The following is a 14,687-nucleotide window of genomic DNA, read 5'->3' on the forward strand; positions in this document are numbered from 1 at the left end:
GGAAAAACCATAAATCCTTTGAATGAAAACAAACGCTGTTGTCACAGTGATGGACACTGTCTTGTTGGTATATATGTATCAGTCTAATAAACTTAAACCTACACCATCCTCCCTATTCTGCTGTTCTAAACAGTACCTGAAAGTAGACTGCTTGGTGGAGTTAACCTCCTGAACTATCTACAACACATGGTGAAAACCTGAAATTAAGACAGAGAAGACTAGAGGTGAGACATGATCATTACTGATTACTGATGACAGATTTAGATATATTTTCATAAACCATTCATTTGCCACATTAATAAACAGCATGGCAGGGCAAAATATTTTTTCTAACATGGCAACCTTTAAAAAGTGAGAGGAGACAGAAAGACAGGTGAGAAAGAATAAAAATTAACTGACTTTTTGATGTCATTTTACACACAGTACTGGTGCAGTATCTAGAAAATGTGGGAAAATACTGGCAAAATCAGCTGATCATTGATCAGTTTCATGATTGAAGTAGAAACAGGAGAGAATGAGAGAAGAAGAGGCAGCTGTGCAGCAAAGACAGAATAAATCGTGCAATATTTTCTCTGAATACGAGACCATTCTGTTTTTTACGGGACGGTTGGAAACTCTAATAACTAACCTTATAAATAAAATAGGATAAAACAAGTTCAACATCAATAACATCATAGCACCCGCCCAGCAGTATATAAACTCCACAAAATATGAATAAAAACAGACAGGAATATTATTCCAGATTAAATAAACTTAAAAAATAAACTTTAACTTTAAATATTTTGCTCTTCATAAAAATATATCCTGTCAAAATTATGCAAGTTAGAAATATGAACATGCTGCCAAAACCCCAGAAAAAACAAAGGAAAGCAAACACAAGGTTGGAGCCGCATGTAGACGGAGCTGGGCGTTGCTGCAGGGGTGGAGCTAATAAACTGTGCGGGCCGTTCAGTGTCGTACTTTCCCTGAGTGCATCATTACACTGCAGCTCCACCTGAATCTGCACAGGTGCAGCAAAGTCGGCTGACTTGGTTCAACATTACTGCAACAGGGAAAGTGAGGCAGGCTGCACTGGTGCATTAGTGACATGACATCATACATGTCCATGAACTGACAGGTTTCCTTGCTGAGCTCAAAAACTCTGAGAACTTTTATCCCAACTCAGCCAGCGGACCTCTGTATGATGAGGAATGTCGGCAAACTCTGAATCTATTTCCCACATAAAAGACTGAAACTGACGGTGATTAAAACTTTTAGCTCAGATAAAATTTACGGTCTGCGTTACGGTGATCATTACATGCTCCATTTTTAGGACTTTACCACACAGCCTTTCCTGGTGTGTGATGCAGTGATCTGCTGTTAACTCACCGGTACAGTTCTCCTGCATCTTTACTCGCATCCTGCTGACTAGTCCGCTTTTTTCACCGCACAACACCGGCGCTCCATCTGTTGTCAGTCCAACAAGTTTGTCCCAGGACAGTTTCATGTCGTTACACTTTGACATGCGTTTTAAAAATGTATTTTCCTGTCGTTGTCCCGTATGGAACGCCAGGACTGCCATAATGAATTAATTAAATACACCATTAAATAATTAATTAAATGTGGCAATAATTAATTAAAATTGGAATTAATTAATTAAATAAATAGTTATGACACATGTAATTAATTAATTATGTATTTCACATTTTAATTAATTATTGACACATTTAATTAATTATTTAATGATATATTTATTTATTTCATTTTGGCAGTCCTGGCGCCTGGCTCTCATCTTGAATTAATTTTATCTGTCAACCTCACCCATCAAACGCAGGGGGCGGGGTTAACGCTGCCCATGCAGCTTTTCTAACATTTGATTGGTTGCCGTGCAAAGTAAGTCAAAACAGGTCGATCCTAGATAATCGATTGCTTGTGTAGACTTGGGGCAGCCAGGTATCCCAGAATGCATTTCAAATCACAGGCAGCAATGGTGGTGGTGTAGTTTTAAAATAGCCCGTTTTTCTGTCACCAACTACACTTTTAACAGTGTTTTAGCCGCGAATGTCGCGCTGTAATCTTCACATGTCTGGTCAGGTTGTCAACATAGAACATGTTTGTGCTCAGATGTTTTCAGAGATTTCAGTAGCTCTGCTAACAGTCAGCATGCAGAGTGCACCGAGGGGGTTACGTTAACCGGTTTGTTTACATATTCCACTCTCCGTGTTCCACATGTTGCATTCGCAGATTCTCATTTTCACCGAACGATCGTCTCTTTCCACCTGCTCTTGTGTCTCTGTGCTTCTGTAACATAAAGAACGAGCTGACATTTTTCTCATGAAACCAGCGATCAGCTCAACAGACCCTCAGTTTACCTGCATGCATCCTCCTCCTCACCTGTCAGCTGTTTAACACCTGCTGCTAATTCAAGAAACACGCCCACGTTACCTGGTGATAGTCACAGTTTAACTGGGCAGCCGGTGCTCGATATTACGCAACGTCAGCACATTTTTCTGCACAAGATAAGTAAATATAGTTTTTCCCGAGCGCAGAGCTGCTGGAGCTTGTTTCCCAACAGAGCACTTTATAGGCGAACCAGCTTCATCAGCCGCTGATGTCCAATCACCGGTGTTGTGCCAAAAAGTGATTTCCAATGTTTCCGTGTATTTTTTATCTGTAAAATCTTTACGTATGTTGGTAATGTTGAATTCTCCCAGTTCTTTGAATCTTTGGGCTGAAGGAAGGACACTTACTCAGTGTATAAATGCTCAATCAACAATCCTTTATTTCCATACACTTTTCACACACTGAGCATAAACCATCATGATGGGGAGAGATGCAGAGAGGGTCACAGCAAGTCTCAAAATGGCGATGTATTCCACAGCTTTTTATAGTTTTCTACTAGCCCCCACCTGGTCGTAAACCTAAACATTCAAACTCTCTTATCTGTCGTGGCGCCTAAGTTATGACCTCGGGCTCCCTGTCTTTCTACCTCCTACAAGGGTGGGGGCACAGAATGTGGTCTGTTTCTTCTTAATATCGGCACAAGGTCTTTTGCACACCACATTCTCAGAGAATGATTTAAGCAGTCTGACATGACAAGAAAACAGCGTAAAACATTCACAGCAGATAAATGGTGGCGCCCACTTGTCTAACAGAACCCAAAGGATGGTCACATTCTTTTAATCCCCAGAGATATACTTGAACTTTTGTCTATCTTACTAACAAAGTATACTGAGACATTTGGCCTACTCATACTATAAGAATACTGCAAAAGGGGGTCATATTCTTTTAATCTAAAAATATAAGGAAACTAAGTTACATATTCTGCACACATCCTAGACTAAGGAATACATTTATGTTCTACAGCTGTTTAACATAACTCATCTACCTTGACTATGGGTATAAGATAGCCTACTTTAAAATACTGATTCCACAATCCCCCTTTGATCTCTCCTTTTTTGGAGAGATCACTTACAACATACATTCTAGGGTGGAAAAGTGGTGTCAACTATTTCCCAGTCTCCTAGTATTTGTGCTTCACACAGAAACACAATTCCATCGCTGGATTTCCTCTGCGCTGTCACTTTTAGAGCTTGGCACGCTCTCTCCATCCCTCGAGTTGTCACACGTCCAACGCTGCTGAAGATTTAAGGCAGAGCACGTCGTACACCTTAGTTGTCTTCCTCAATGTCAACGATGAATCTCTCATTTTATTTAAAATCCTGCTGTGGGAAGTCTCCTCTCAATCTCCTGGAAGCTCCGTAGCACATCTCTCTGTGTGATGTCTGCTGTGGTGAAGGTGATCTCTGATCCTCCTGAAGCCTCTCTCCTGGCCTCAGCTCCCATCTGGTGGACGATCCTCTCAGCCACTCCTTCTCGTCATGGCACCTCACGATATCTACAGATTAAAAAATAACACTCCTTTCCCCACATGGCTTCCACCATGTGTCAACTCCCCAATGAGACATGTACAAGAATGTTGCACATTCTCTGTAAAACAATCTCCAGGGTTTCCCACTTGGAGCAGCCAGACTCCAACCTGTAACCCCATGTAAAAACATTAATCAGCAGTTACATGTTCAGCCTATTTAATTCCCAGCTCCACCTGGAGCCTGTATCCTGGAAGACAAATCTGTTAAATCAAACTTCACATTTGCAACCAACTGTAGATCATAAGAGTGATAAAGTATTCAGCATAAAAGACAAGTATCATGTGCAGGTTTTCTCCAATCATTAAATCACTGTTATTACCATAATTTGTCCCAAATCATGAATCATCCCAATTTATTACACAATTTAATCTGTGACTTCCCTTAAACAATGTCACTCCACCCATTTTATCACTATGAGCTCAGTAGTGGCTAGCTAATGAGCTCATATTCAACTATTCCATAAACACTGCATCTTATTTGTTTCCTCATGTCACTTGTCTGTCTCTGCTGCGAAGGATCCTCATATATCTGTGACCTCGTCTGGTGTCTGTTCCTTTCTCTGTAAGAGACAGAAAACCAAAACACCTCTCTTCCCAGCTCTAACAATCTAATGTTGCTGTTTACTGATCTTTTGGTGATTCAGAATTTGTTTAGAACATTCAGAATGTCCCAAGGACTTATCCTAATTTAGTGTATGTGTGTGTAAGCGTGTTTGCATTTAGCCCGCTGCACTGGCATTTCCTACACTTTATCAGTCCGGACTATCGCCGAACGAAGCTTATAACCTTCAAAAGACCGAGTGCCAACTCATTATAAGCACATTTGCAAGATATGTATGAAAATGATTAAAACCACTCATTCTAATAAAAGACATAAACAAATTAGCCATTTCTAATTCTAACATGTGTCCATTCAATGAAGCTAGAAAATTAAAAGAACAGGTTAGTGACCTCATATCTTAGAAAGTATCCGACTTTCTCCTGTCCAGTGTCATTGCTCCAATCTTGTTATTCTGTGTTAGGGAATGAAATCAATTTAATTGTCATGTTAGATCTGTTCAACTCCTGGCTCCGCCCAGAGCCTGCGTCTTCACAATTGTCTACAAACAAAACCTGTATTAACATAAACTTCACTTCAACATAAACTTGTTGACTACTTTTGACACCTGTAGATAGAAGATTAACATGAGGTTATAACAATCACTGTAATACAAATGTTAATATGTCAATAGCTTCAATAAATGTTCAATGCAATGCTTGTTATATGATTCTGATGTAACAATAATGCTGATGCTAAAATAACAGTAAAACACACCCTTTTTATCCCTTACTAACCACAGCAGGGGCATCTATGTTTTAATTCAGCCATGAAGCTCACCTGATTCATCACTGAGCCCCACCGGCACTGGCATCTGACAGGGTGGTGCTGCATGTTCTTCCTTTAATGTCACTATTTTCAATCTGTTAATTATAGTGCTTAAATATGAAGTAGACTACGTCCACTACAAGTCAATACAACTGTGAATGTGGCCAATTATCAATCTATTACCAATCAATAACAAACGACAGCTTTTATTTTATTCATGCTTTTAGTCAACCACTCACCCACAGGATCTCCAACCCAGAAAATTTCTTCTCCTCATTTAATGAGTCTGTCCTCCTTCCATGCCCTGGTAACTGGTCCATCCAGAGCTGTATCATTATGAAATATACATACAACAAGCCAAACCACACCTTGGTCACACCAACCCTTTTCCGCCCTGAAGATGTCCAACGCCATCTTAGTCTGGACTGTCAAAGGTGATTTTAACGCTGATTGTTCCGACAATCCATTTATAACATTTCCTGGTCAGATTAGCCAATCCCTGCACACTTTCCCACTTCCGATGATATTCCTCCCTATTCTTTGCAAGTACCCGCTTTTGGTGGCGAGAAACTGTTGGTGTGGTCAAGTGGGCGCTGTAAAAACAAAAGCTCAGGACAGAACAGTTATCAGTCATGTACTTCATACAAAATTAGCATATAATGAATTTCATATTGATCCTCTGAGTGTAATGGTACATTTTAATTTGAATTTATCAAAGCTAAACACAATAATTTTTCTTTATTTTGCTCTTGTTCTTGTGCAGCACCACATCTCAGCACATGCCCCTGTCGGTTCTATCTTACTTTTCTAAATTATTGACTATTTCAATGGAGAACCTAAATGACGTGGACCAGTGTTTGTCATTACATATCTCTATTTTGAATGTGACAAGTCTATCATTCCCCTGTTATTCATAGACATCAATAGAGTTTTTTCTTGCTTTTTCTATCAAAATTGATTGACTTTTCTACAGTGGCCCGCTATGGTTAATAATAACATGTTCAGTCATGAGTGAAATCAAAGCTTCTCTTCACTTTAGCATTTAACATTCCCAACAATATAATGTGCTGCATTAATCGAAACACAGCTAATAAAACACAATTTTCTTGATGCAAACATCAGTAGCTCAAAATTAGCAACCAAAGGATTAAGTCTGCAGTTCACACTCATGTGAAGCTACAGCCTCCCCCTTTAGTCTCTGTCCTCCTTCTACTCCTGCAAAAACAAAACAAAGCGAGACAAAACATCCACCCTTCTTTTACAAGCTGGGTGAATTGTTTGTAGACATTTACTAATCCTAAAGTCGGTATCGTTTTTGTCTCAGTGTCAAGTCAGTTTAAACATTTAGTCGTCAGTCCATCACAGTCCAGTCACATGCATACATTCACACACATTCATACCAGATATTGCTGATAATGGAGTCTCACGCGCAACCTATTCGAGGCTCCATCACCAGCAAGATGACGTCATCATTTTAAAGGAAAACAGTTCCTTGTTTTTTTTTGGACTGGATTGACTCACTGCAATCCTTTTAGGCTCAGGACTTCCCATGTGATCAATGTCCCATATAAGTGAATTTCTCCAGAGCCCATTATAAACATGGAGAAAAATACTTTGCAACTGTTTTCAGTAAGAATGTTTTATAGAGCTTTAAAGTTCAATCTCTCCGGCCTGGATTAAAGAGCTGATTTGTTAAATCAGGAACTCACAAAATACCAAAATATCACCACCGGTGGATCACTCCTCTCAGATGTTCTTATTTCAGTGCACTGTAACAAAAGCAAAGACAAACGTAACCAATAAAATACTCATATAATAACAAATACTGGGGCCCGTTGGAAACATGTCCAAGCATAAAACCATCTTTCTCTCTCTTAGAGAAAGAAAACAATTCAAACCTCACTGATAAAATCAACCTAGTGTTAAGCAAAACCCAAAATCAACCAAAACTTCACCAGAAAGTTTTTCTCCGTCCCGGGACAATATTGTGTAAGCATACAGGTACCGTAACTTCTTTTTGCACTGACAAAAACATGTTGGACCTATTTCAGTCAATAGTGGACACTAGTTGCACACAAATGTTTTGCTTTGGTAGAAACTTAAACAACTGAGTTAAATCAACACAACCTTTTCATATTCAGTAAACCTGTGCATTTTGAGTTCATATTACACGATTAAGACATGTTCATATGGAGTAAGTTGAGCTCCTGGAATATTTTAATCCTTCACAATTCTGTCATTTTATTTCAACACTATTCAATAACTTTTATCCAAATTCTACTTGGTCCCTTAAATACTACATGTTGTCTTCATATTGCCTACGGTTCAACAAAGTCTAAATTCTGGTTACCATAAAAATTGAATGGGTCTACAACAACTACCATCCTCCTATCTTTATCCTAATTGCACCAGGGCTGGGAAATAACTCTAAAGTAATAGGTTACGAGTCAGGGTGCACCCCGAACAGGTCACCAGTCTATCACCTAGAAACAAACAACCATTTACACTTACATTCACGGATAATTTAGAATCATCAATTAACCTAACTCTAATAGCTGCATGACTTTTCACTGTGGCAAGAAACCAGAATACCCAGAGAGAAACCACTGCAAACTAGCCAGACTGTGGACTTGCACCCAGGACCTTCTTACTGTGGAGCAACAGCACTCACCAGCATGCCAACAATGTAGGAAATACAGGGAAGCTATGATTTCCTGTTGAATTTTATACAAATCTTTAAAGCCTGAGGCAATTGTGTTAAATACACGTGGGATGCTTACGTAAATCCAAGGGCTGGCCCCCTTTTCTTCTTTTTATTTTATATTTTATTATTGTTATTATTTTTATTTTTTTTCAGTGTGTTCCTCCTTCAATTAAATCTCAATCACAAAAATGTGGCGCTCCGAAATAAGGCTCACACCGTTAATTCATCTTTTTCACTCTGTACCACTGCTCCTTATCAGGCTGTGTGAAGCACAGTAAACAATTCAGTCGAGGTCTTGAGCCATAAACAGACATCACTCACAGACATTGTTTTCATAACCAAACTGCCCTAGACCCTGTCCCCTAAATCTACACAAATGCCCTCTGGGTGACATGAAATGCATTTAACCAATAAACAATCAATGGCTTCTTGTTGTTGTAACAGATTATGTATTTGGACGTTTGTGTGCAGCATTTTGCGTATCAGCATAGCATTTGTTAGTAAAGCATTCTTCATTGCAGCAGCGTGTGTGTATCACTCTTCATTGCACAAACATGTGTATGTGTGTGTGTGTGTGTGTGTGTGTGGATCACTTCTCAGTGAATTGAATCAGCATTTCGATTTGTGTGCGCGTGTGTGTGTCATTTCTCAGTCAATCAACGAGTGCATATGTGTTCATATGTGTGTTTCTCTTGCGTCTGAGTCAGTGTATGTAAATGTGTGTGTTTGTGTTCATCACTTTCCTGTTCTGGTGTTCTGGGTAAACCAGGGCCTGAAGCGTGCTCTGGGGTCCTGCCTCCCCCTTTTCAGTCCGTTTGGGTCCATTGGTGCTGCTGCCCAAAGTTCTGTCCATACTGGTTCTGGCCCCAATTGAGGCAGTCCTTTTCTCCAGTGTCCTGCTTCTTCTCCTTGTCCAGCTCCTCCTTAACTTGACCCTTTTTGCTTCTGTAGCTCCTTCAGGGTTTGCTCCTCGTGTTGGAGCTTCTCGTCAGGTTTGACAACCTCCTGCTCCAGCAAGCTCCGGCCTGATTTTAAGTCCTGTATCTGGGACTCTAAGCCTGACTGATGGGTTCGATTAGCAGCCAGCTCCTCGTGAGCCATGCTCAGTTTCTGCTCTGATGTCTCGAGCTCTCACTGAGGGCAGAAACCTCAGAGTCTTTTCCGTACACGTCAGATTGAAGTTTATTGATGTTTTCCTTGCTTTGCTCCACGGCCTTCTGCAGCTCTGCTGTTCGGCTCTTCTCAGAGGTCAGCTCCTGGCTGAGCCCCGACACCTGTGCCTTCAGCTTATGTTCTTCTGCTGCTTTTGTCCAATCTGAGGTGCCTTCTGACCTCAGTTACTCCTCGTGTCTCTGGCACGCCCTTTTTGCTGCCCGATCATCCGTGTTGGTCCATCACTGTCCTGCACAGTTTTAATGCAGAGTTGTTAAGGTCAGCATTCTTTTGCTCGGCCTCACTTTTCATCCGGGCTTAATAGGCGTCTCGTCACAGCTCTGTCAGCTGAAGCTGTCTGGAAATCTCCCCCGTGTAGTGAAACGGGCCTTGGATTTAACGTTCTCCGTCTCCGCTGCATGAGATCGCTTTCCTGCAGCACTGTTGACATTCTCAGGCTGTTGTTGTGAGTCCAGCTGCTGTAGCATTTGGTCAGGGTCACATCAAAGATGGTAGAAGGGAGAGCAAAGATGGTAGAGGGGAGAGCAAAGATGGTAGAGGGGAGAGCAGGAGTCAAGGTCAGCCTCGGCTTTCCGGGCCGACAAAGCAGCCTGTAATTAAGCATAAAGAGAAAAAACAAAAACAAAACAAAAACAGACGAACAGGAAAATGATGTTGTTTGAAAATAATGTTGTTTTGGCTGTGTTATTCAGAGAGGGGCCAGGCCCTGTGTCAGCCTTCTCCCCCCCTTTTTTTTGTTTTTTCTCACCATATAATCAACTCATAACCCACCAAGTTGACAGGACAACATAGGTACACGTTAAAATTCTTAAGATCATGTTTAATAATTCAAAAAAGGAATTTTATTTCATTCAGTAATCACTTGTATTAATCAATCATAGGAAAACATGTCACAATTTGACTCTTTTAACCACTAAATTTGTTGTTTCATCACTGGTTTGTCATACCAGTGTCTTTCTTTTTGAAGTCAAGTTGTTGTCCTGCAACCCAGAGAGTTTAATTGTTAGTAGTGGATAAACTTTATCATTTAACATCAGGTGTATGTTAAGTTTCGCTGCTTTAACCTTGCTGGAAAATCTTCACGTGTTCATGAATGTAAGCTGTTTCTTCATTGCGTGTATGTGCGTTTGTGGGTGGGTTATTTTAACTTTTTTTCTCAAACAAGGCATTTCTCTAATTGTGTATGTTTTTAATTTTGTTTCCCAAATTTTGATTTCCCACCTTAAATAACAGCATTCCATGTCTTCAGCCAGGAATTAGAGCTTGCTTGTGAGATTCAGGGACACATGGTGCCAAAAACAATTCAGTGAAAAACTTGCCTGAAAATTTCCAGTGATGGTAACCGATAACTGGAGGAGAAGATGTCCTTTAAGCTTCTTTTTCGGGTGGGGACAAAGTGAGAGGTCAAACTGTAAAATTTTGAGCCAGAGCTTGGCCTGTGTGTCGTCCCAATTTTATTAATCTATGCTTTTGCTGCTGTACTCAGGTCTCCTGGTTGAGAGAAATCCACCTGTATTAAGAGACTAAAACATTCATTTACTATTTTTCTTACAACATCCATTTGGTTCATCTGCCTAGATTTTACTCTCTCTCTTGGTGCATAGTTCACACAGTCAGGCAGTTGCCTTTTATGGGCATGCAAGTTTCCGGTCACTCACCCCCAGCAGCTGCAAAGCCGTCTCTCATATATCAAAACTCAGCCAAACATTAAACATTCACCGTAGTCATTCAAAACTTTATTTGTAATATTATAATCAGCAAAATCAGCGTTTTAATTACAGGCATGTATCATTGTTTGCAAATCATACGTATATAAAACTCAATAACACGCTAAACAGGAAGTCCTCCGTGGGCTTCACAGCAGCCACCTCATTTGCATGTTCACACACTATCTAAAAATAGCTCGCAGCGCTGCAGCGCGCTGTCGTCACACACAGCCTCGTTTCACACTCAACTCTCTATGTTATTTTACAAAGACGTCTTATATTTACAATCACTCTCAGGCCTGAAAGTTTTAGCGCCTACACAATTTTGACAAATTTAAGATAACGGGTCCAACCGAAGAAAGTCCAACTTTTTTGTAATCAATTAACCAGTATCAGCCTCTAACTGTATCTGGCCTCATCTCTAAAGTCCCTAACTCAATTTAAAAGTGTCCAACACCCAAGGCCCAACCTTTGCTGCCCAAAAAAGCACAGACACCGTTCCAAACGGTAAAGTGGTCCAACTCCTAGTTATTCTGGAGTGCCCCAAGCTCCACAGTGACCAACTGACTATCCCTCAAAGAGGACAAGGCCTAGGCGTCCCTGGCCTTGGCAAGCGTTACCTCTGAGCACTGCGCTTCCTAGTGGACTCTAACCACCGTTCTAACAAAATTTATAATACTTTTAAACAACAGACAACACCCAAAAACAAGAGTATGACTGATGCAGATGCAACGTTATGGACATTGGAGACTCTCACTCGCAAAATGACCAACACAGATGCAATCTTTAGACTAATGGAGACTCTAACTCACAAAATGACCAATTCCCTATCAAACTACCTGAGACTCTAACTCAGTATTATTTTCCTTTACCTTGGGACTCTAACCCAATATTATTACTTGTAACCTTAGTTCAAATTTCAACACTCATGAGATTTTTTATCAAAATCAAAACAGGCCTTCACCAGTAATTTCAGTGAGTAGGCTTTTAATTTATACAGTCCAATTTGGCACAGTTTGGATTTACATTCAACAGGTTGTGCCTCACCTTTAGATATGCCGGCTTGCCCACTCACGTCAGACCACTGGCTCGTGCCTGCCCGTTCAACCACCTCGGACCGTCCAAACCTCCAAAACTTCCATCCCAATACCACAGGACGAGCCCCCAAAACTGTTACGGATTCAAATATTGGGGATGGATACAAGAGGAAAACCCAAAATAACCACACTGGTCCGGCCGGGTCAAGTCAAACGATGATTTAATGAACACACGCGTGGGAGATGGACACCATACAACAGACAGCATCAGATCTCAAAATGGTGGAGCCTTGATCAAACTCTTATAGCCTCTAGTGGCCCCCACCTAATCATAAAAGCCTAAACATTCACATTCTTTCTCACACAGCGCCTAAGCTACGACCTTGGCTCCCTGTTTATCTGCTCCTGATGAGATGGGGCAGTATGCTCTGTTCTCTTCTAATCAGACAAATAAGGTGATGACATTCTGTGAACAATATTTTCTTATAACTCAGCAGTATAATGCATCATAAAACAATATCATTCATCCACAATAAATCAGCAGTCTAATGTAATGCAGATTAGTTTACCAAATGTAATAGTTATCAATTCAATTCAATTCAATTCAATTTTATTTATATAGCGCCAAATCACAACAAATGTCGCCTCAAGGCGCTTCATAGATACAGAGAAAAGCCCAACAATCATATGACCCCCTATGAGCAAGCACTTTGGCGACAGTGGGAAGGAAAAACTCCCTTTTAACAGGAAGAAACCTCCGGCAGAACCAGGCTCAGGGAGGGGCGGCCATCTGCTGCGACCGGTTGGGGTGAGAGAAGGAAGACAGGATAAAGACATGCTGTGGAAGAGAGACAGAGATTAATAACTCTCTATCACATTCTTCTAATTCAGGAGCATAATGCAAACTAAAACTACATAATAATTCACAATCTTTAATTAGGGTTCTAACATGGCATAAAGTAATATCATAATCCGACAGTCCCTTCTCAGTATCTGAACAACAGACTGATGTCATTTTCATGGTTGGATCATTTAAATGAAGCTGGACTCAGATGCAGTAAATAAGTTGATTGATCATTAATGAATAAAGCTGGTCAAACACATCACGTGGACACATGTGATTGTGTATTGTAGTATTGATCCCAATGCTGGTATTAGTCCTGGATCAATAACACTGGATGGATGCGTTCAGCATGGAGCCCCTGAGCTGTGTTACAGACAAACATGAAAACTGACAGGTCTGTGTCATTCACAGTCTGTAACACTTCTAAACAACAGAGGCTGACCCAAGTGCCTCAGAGCCAGGCACGCTCACATCACAGCTCTCTAAATAAGCCAGTTTCAAAATAAGAGCTGAAAGCTGTGTTTGGTTGTGTTAGCTTATTATTGTGGAGACTAACATTCAGTGATCATGTGTTCAGACTCATAATGATTACTCTCATAAATCCTGATCTTTGTATTTACTGTGTGTTGGATCAATAACTGAGATTCATGGTATCACACAGCTGTGCTGCTGCTGCTGGTGATGTCAGCACATCTGGAACAATACGAGGTATCTGCTACCAGACTGAGCAGGACGTGAGACCTGTGGACTGTTTAAAGCTGTCCCTCCACAGCTCACTCAGACCTGATCCACACCTCAGTGATATTCTCTGACTTCCTCAGTAGAGACAGAAACCATTCAGATCTGGGACGATCAGCTGACTGATGATGTCACACAGACTGTGTTTTTCAGGAACAGTGATTCTGATGTGAGCCTGCTAGCTGACAGCAGACCTGATGAAACCACATGTTCACATCTGTGAGGACAGACTGGACTCTTTGACTGCACCTTGGTTCTCCTCAGAGGTCTGTACAGGAGCATGTCCACCCCCACTGAAGATCTCAGTCACTGTGAAACATAGAAAGCTGCTTGTGTAGCCTCTGCCTCACATGTAGATACAGCTACAGGTTTCTCTGTCAGTCAGACTGAAACAGTGTCCTGATGCTGCATCATTCAGCTCTGTGCCCCAGTCAGCATCACTGTGAGCTACCAGTGTCAGTGTTTCTGCCCTTTTCCTGTAACACTACACTCAGCACAGGCTCAGCTGCTATCCAGTGTTGGACTTTGTCTTCAGCTGCTGTGATAGATCCTCTAACATAGATCAGCTCTGCTACATGTTGTTAGATAAGTGCAGCTGCCTGTCATGTCCTGATGTTTCTCTGGCTCAGCAGCTTCTCCATCAGAGGTTCACATGGAGCTGATCCAGTATCTCCAGTAACTGTGTTCTGTGCCTCACTGGTTCATCCTTCTGTCTGTGTGACGTCAGTCAGATGTTGAAGTTAAACTCTGTAATCTTCACTGTGTCACAGAGTTCAGTGAGTCCCGTTATTCACACTATCAATCAGATCATCAGAGAACAGCTGATCAGCAATCAGTGGTGCCAACAGCACCTCCTGTGGTGAGAGGATGCAATAATGCAATGTAGCATTTTTACACTCAACACTTGCAGTCATGGAAACTGTCTGTTGGATCTGTTTGACGTTGCTTTCTTGTGTTGCTTTCTTGGTTAGAGTTCCTCACAAATGTCCAGATTATTCTTCTAATGAGGCGTCGACCATGTTTTCAGTTCTTTGGAAGAAAACATCGCCCTTTGCCATCCTTACTTTTCTTTGACTTCTTCAAATGCAGCTGAACTCCAGCTGGTATTTTATTGGACTTTGCAGCTGTTTCTGGTCATCAGTTCATTCCTGCAAACCTCTGAACCTGAACAACAATGATGCTGCATTGCTGGCTGATCCCAAAAGGTTG

This window comes from Neolamprologus multifasciatus, chromosome 18 (genome assembly GCF_963576455.1).
Source record: "Neolamprologus multifasciatus chromosome 18, fNeoMul1.2, whole genome shotgun sequence".
Taxonomy (NCBI): domain Eukaryota; kingdom Metazoa; phylum Chordata; class Actinopteri; order Cichliformes; family Cichlidae; genus Neolamprologus; species Neolamprologus multifasciatus.